General features: G+C 37.7%; 1 pseudogene; it reads right to left on the reverse strand.

Annotated features, from left to right (window-relative positions):
- Positions 1-2,620: 2,620 nt before the first annotated feature.
- On the reverse strand, positions 2,621-5,955 carry LOC149242524 (pentatricopeptide repeat-containing protein At1g11290, chloroplastic pseudogene; annotated as a pseudogene).
- Between the last annotated feature and the right edge of the window lie 385 nt (positions 5,956-6,340).

Raw genomic sequence — 6,340 nt, forward strand, 5'->3', positions numbered from 1 at the left:
GATTGCTTACACTAGATGCATTGATTTTAGCGTAGATTTTGATTTCTAATCTTATTTGATTGTTTGTATTAAATGCATTGATTTCAGTGTAGATATTGATTTATAATCTTATTTGATTGCTTGCACTAGACGCATTGATTTTAGTGTAAATGTTGGTTTCTAATCTTATTTGATTGCTTGCATTAGATTCATTGATTTCAGTGTAGATGTTTTCTAATCTTATTTAATTGCATGCATTAGATGCATTGATTTCAGTGCAGATGATGATTTCGGATTGGATGTAACTCAATATGTGATGGTACACTAACATAAAGTGATTGGATTAACAATATGCATTGATTTCAATGTAAGCACAAAAAAATGATTGACAATTTGCATTGATTTTTGTGTTATAGTAATTCAACCTATTAATATTGGAGAAAAAGACAAACAAGATATGATGATTACTACAATAGTTCAAGTTAAAGAATTGAATAGTTTACAATATCAACTATCGTTTTCATATAATTGATATGAAAAGATGGAAAAAGTAACAAATAAGGTAAATATTTTGTAAATCTGACCACTCATTAAAAAGAAATCAAAATTACATTATTTCTTGACTTTTGCAAAATAAACTATAGATAAAAAAATAAAAAATAAATAAAAACCCATCAAAATATTTTTAAGGAAATAAATTATTTCAAATATTAGCGATGAAACAAATGATTTTGAGAGTAATATTGATGCAGAAAATTATTAAAACTACTCTTTAAAATATATTTAGTAACACTTGGAGGGACACTATTAAGAAATATTATTTGTCAAAAGTTGTGATACCTAAAATTAAATGAAAAATATGTGCAATATTAGTCCTCTTGCAAACTATTGATAAGATTGTCTCCCTTTTTCATAACCAACTAATTACTAACTGACAGTTACACACATAAATATAACACAACAATTGTAACATTCACAAACATTACCATCCAAATCCAAACACACAAACCACTCAAAGCATCCAAGGTACAAACCATTCAAAGCAAGGAACAAAAACAAAATTAAAGAAGAAAATGATATAGTCATGTCAAACAAAAAAAACATAATGTAAATTTCAAAGTATGAAGTTTATCTCAAACATATACATAAATTATAATGATAATCTAAAAATGTGTCATTGTTGCCCTCAACTAGAACCAGCCTAGATCCATCTAACTTCGGATCTATCATGCACCAAGAGAGATCAAATTCCTTGAGGTGCAAACCTTCCTGCACCTCGAGGGATTTGATCTCTCCTGGCGCATGATAGATCCAGAGTTAGATAGGATCTACGCTAGTAGGTAAAAAAAACATTCTCCATCGTTGTTGCATGCTTATCAAAACTGAAAAGATAATGTCATGGAAAATACTCACCCTTTTCCTTTAGCTACTAGAGATCTCATTTATCAAAGGTAAAACAAACTAGGCAATGTCATGGAAAATACCTGCACTTTTCCTTTAGCTGCTAGAGATCTCATTTATCAAAGGTAAAACTGTTAAAATTGGCAACTACGGTCAAACTCCACATAGGTCATCTTATTTATGACAATTGATATTTTTCTTGGATTCCTCTCTCTGAGAGGCGTAGGATTGATCTAAAGATCATCCCATTCTGACATGTACAAATGAAATTATGAACTTATTTTGATTATAGACAAATTGTCAAGGTCAACGAACAAACTCATGTAGGCTCAGAAGCCAAACAGTGACGTCTATTCATCCTCAACGTTTGCCTATAAATACATGATGCCTTCTCCTCATTTCGACACACTTCACTTCTCACACATCTCTCTCTCCTCACATGATTGGGTACGGATCTGGGCAGCCTCTCCACACGTGCAAAGAAGAAGATAGCCATTTTCTTTTTTGGGCATTGACCAATGTTGACTGAATTTCCGGAAGCGTTTTGACCAGTGTTGACCTATTTGACTACGATGTTGGGTAGAGGAATTCTGTCCTAGTAGGCCACAGATCTGGGGACAAAAACTGAGGCAATCTGACCTCTTGTTTGATCAGAATTGACTGTACTAGGGCTGGCCGCAGGGTTGACTTTTATTGACCAGTTTTGACTGGACTTTTTCAGACTGTTTTGGGCTGATTAGACTTGTTGTTAGAGGCCGAAGTTGAGTGATTTTACTGAGCTGAATTGAGGAAAAAATCTGCCATGTTGACCAGCGTTGACTTTTCTGATTAGGGCTCTTTTGCTGCTATTATAAATTACCAGAATTTGTAAATTGTACTATCTCTCTGCTGAAAGATTCAAGATTAAAAGAAGATTTGATCAAGGGTTTCCCCACGTTGGGGTTTGTCCCTAGCTGGTGCCACATCTTGTGTCCTCTAGTCTTGGCTTGTCTTCTACTGTTTATGTTTATGTTCTATCAGCATTTTTCTTACATGTTGATGTGATTGCTAAACTGAAATTGATATTGGGCTCATAAAGAAATTGAAGTAAAATTGCTATTTTACAAACATGGCCAAGATCTGTGTCAAATGGCAATGTCCCACAATAGAGTTCTACGAATCCATCACACTCCTTGTTATTGTTATTGTTTTTGCTCTCTTGGGCATGCAGTACACAGTACACACAGTACACATCTGCTCATAAATGAACCAAGTGTCAGCTTAGCAGATGTGGGAAAAGCTTTTCGTTTTCCATACATTATATTTCAGGGGAATAGTCAGATTCTTTTGTTACATAGTATATGCATGTTAGTGTGTAAAAGACAATAATTTTCAACTTTTAAATAACTTACAAAAGAAAGCATATGCTTTAAGCCAAAACTTGTTTCACTTACCTGCCACAGGATGCAGTTTAAAACTGTTGATACCAAGTCAATATTTACAGGAATTACTTCCATTTATCTTGCCATTGGAAAGTGATAACAAATTTAATTAGTATCACCAATAATCTCCGCAAGAGCACTCTCCCTCCTTGAAATGATGATTGCAATTTGCATCCCTCACAATAATTATCTGCCCAGTAATCTTCGAAATGACCTTGGACATACTATGACAATCCCCACACATACGATTGTTCTTGATGACTCGGACAGGCATTCCAAGAGAAGAGTTCATCAGCCCAAAGGTAATGGCCATCTTTTCGCTGTGGCCACAGAAGATATTTTCAGTGTCCTCTTCGTCCACAAGAAACAGATTATTTGGTGTAGGGATATAACCATCTCTCTTCATTTCCCTAGCAAAGCTCTCCAATGTTGCATAAATTTCATCTGATTGTGGATGTGATTTGTCTCCTCTGGTAAATGTACAAATTCTGTTCTTGACCACAACCCAGCTACGTTCTGGCCTCCCTTTCAAACCACTGTCTAGCATCATTTTCCTTACCTTAGCTAGACCATCCAACCTCTCAGCTGCAGCATAGATGTTTGCTAAAGTAATATAATTTCCAGCATTTAGTGGCTCTAACTCAAGAAGGCGCGTTGCAGCATATTCTCCAATCACAATATTGCAATGACTTCTGCAGGCACCTAACACGGCTCTCCACACCGCAGCATCAGGTTTGATTGGCATGTTTTTGATAAAGTTAAGTGCCTCATTTAATTGTCCAGTGCGGCCAAGAAGGTTAACCAAACAAGCATAGTGCTCTGCTCTGGGCTGTATATCATACTTTTTACTCATGCAGTTAAAGTATTCCCAGACTTCAGCCACCAGGCCTGCACTACTGCAAGCAGACATGACAGCACCAAAAGTAATATGGTTTGGCTTCACATCTGTCTGTTGCATTTGGCGAAAAAGCTCACAAGCTTCCTTACCATTCCCATTTAAACCATATGCTGCAATTATTGCAGTCCAAGCCACAACGCCCTTATCAGAGATGTTATCAAACACTTTCCTTGTAAGTTCAATATGTCCACAGTTAGTATATATGTCCATAAGGGCAGAACATACAAATACATTGGAATAAAATCCCGTTTTGATTATGTATGCATGGAATTTCTCGCCTTCTTGCAGAACTGCTAAGTCGGCACACACAGGCAGAATATCGAGAAACACTAGCAAGTTTGGTTCGATGCCATGTTGTTGCATTTGATGGAAAAGCGATCACTGCTGTCCACAAAGTGGCACTCTTATTAGAGCTTTCATCAAATACTTTGTGCGCAGCCTCCATACTTCCGCATTTAGCATACATATTAATGAGTGCCCAACGCAAAGAGACAATGGTCACAAAGCCGCACTTGATTCCATAAGCATGTAGTTCCTTACCCTGCCGGAGAGCCGCTGAATCACCGCATATCACGAGAACATTTACGACAGTAATCACATTGGGCATCACACTGTTCTTCAGCATTTGACGAAAGATCTCGAAGGCCTTCGTAACATGCCCTTTTTTGCCATTCCCAACAATCATAATACTACAGGCAATGACATCTCCTTCACAATCTTTGTTAAACACTTTGTTTGCATCCTCCACAGAACCACATTTAGAATACATGTCCATCACAGCAGTCCGCACAGCAACGTTGGAATCAAGCTTGCCTCTGACAATGTAGCCATGAATCTCCTTCCCCTTTCGCAGAGCTGCCAAGCTCCCGCATGCCGGCAAAACCGATGCCACAGTTGCCGAATTGGGCTTGTGTTCCTCCACATGTATCTGCCGGAAACATTCCAATGCTTCGCCATGAAACCCATTATGCACAAGTCCAGAAATCATAGCTGTCCATGTGACCACATCTCGATGGCGCATTTCCTCAAACACTTGGTTTGCATCCTCCACAGAACGGCACCTGCAATACATATCCACAAGCGCACCTCCCACAAAGACATCAAGCTCATAACCGGTCTTGATAACCTGCCCATGAATCTCCATCCCCTGTTGCAGGTCCATTAAGCTTCCGCATGCTTTCAGCATGATTGAGAACGTAAAATTATCGAGCTCCGTGCCAGATAACTTCATCTGATTATAAATCTCCATAGCCTCGGTTTCACAGAACCCATTCTTAACATAAGCTCTGAGCAGAGCATTCCACATAAACATAGTCCGCTCAGAGGCTTCATCGAATGCCGCCCGCGCATCGACAATGCTTCCACAGGCAGAATAAAGATAAACAAGCTTGGCTGCCAAGTAGGGATTCTGATGAGCCCCTGTGATTCTCATGTGGGCGTGGACCTGCTTGCCTTCTTTCAATAATTTCCGGAAAGTGCAGCAATCCAGGAGTATATGGTAGATTTGGGCATCCACAGGGATTTCTCTACTGAAGTCCATCGAGTGCAGAATGCGAAGAGCTTCATCAACCAGCCCTTCTCTGCACAGAAGCTTAAGGTCTCCGTAGACAATGGCCAAGCCTTTTTTACCTCTTGCTTGCCTGTAACCCGTTCTTCTGGATTTGGGTTTTGTCCAAAGCCTGAAACCAATTTTGGGTATGGTTTTAGTTCTTGGTGGAGGCGCTCTTGCCGGTCTTGAGGCGCCATGAAAGGCGGGTTTCTTAGGGTTTCTGCGTTTGCTAAGTGGGTTTTCATTTCCGTGGAAATGGCGTTGGTGTTGGTACTGTGATTCCCGGTGGCTGTGCTCTGGTTCAGAGCCAATTTTAGATATGGTTTTGGTTCTAGTTTCTGGTTGTGGTGCTCTTGCTGATCTTGGGACAATATGAAAGTCAGGTCTCTTATTTTTTCTGTGTTTTATAGGTGGGATTAGAATGCCAAAGAAATCGCGATGGTATTGTGGGAGAAGAAAAATTGGCAACGCTAAGATGGCCATTGCAGAGATGCAAATAGAAATAGCAATGTGGACAGGCCACAATATTTAAAATATATTATTGTATTTACAGGGTTGTTCATCGTATTTTTATGACGAGGCATAATCGGAATTCGGCAGAAATCCACTCGAATCGAAATTTTGAATGTCACAGATAGATTTAGAATTTTGGCATTGCAGTGATGGAGGGTCCAAGCATGTGAGTTTAGAAATTGTGAGAAAAACAGGTTGCCAAGATCTAAAGCAGTTACAACTTACTATTTCTACATGGGTTTATGTAAACTTGTATGTAGTGTATTAGTTTTCGTTTATTTTAATTTTGGTCCAAAGGATGTAAAAAAAATTGAAGTTTTGCATTTAAATAAATATTTATATATTGAGAAATTTTATTTCTCTAACCTTGATAATTTAAATTTTTTATATTAAAAAAAAAATTATAATTTTAGGGATTTGATTTTTCTCAATATTTAGTATATGTTTACTTTTAAAAGGAATCAAATTTTTCAAAATGTAAATATTTTTTTATTTGCAAAACTTGAGCAAAAATATGCACATCCTTACTTTTGAAAGGAAACAAATTTTTCAAAACTCAAGTATTTTATCTTTACCTTT

The sequence above is a fragment of the Pinus tabuliformis genome, chromosome 8, assembly GCF_031772625.1.
Source record: "Pinus tabuliformis cultivar Carrire ecotype Pingquan chromosome 8, CPIR1, whole genome shotgun sequence".
Taxonomy (NCBI): domain Eukaryota; kingdom Viridiplantae; phylum Streptophyta; class Pinopsida; order Pinales; family Pinaceae; genus Pinus; species Pinus tabuliformis.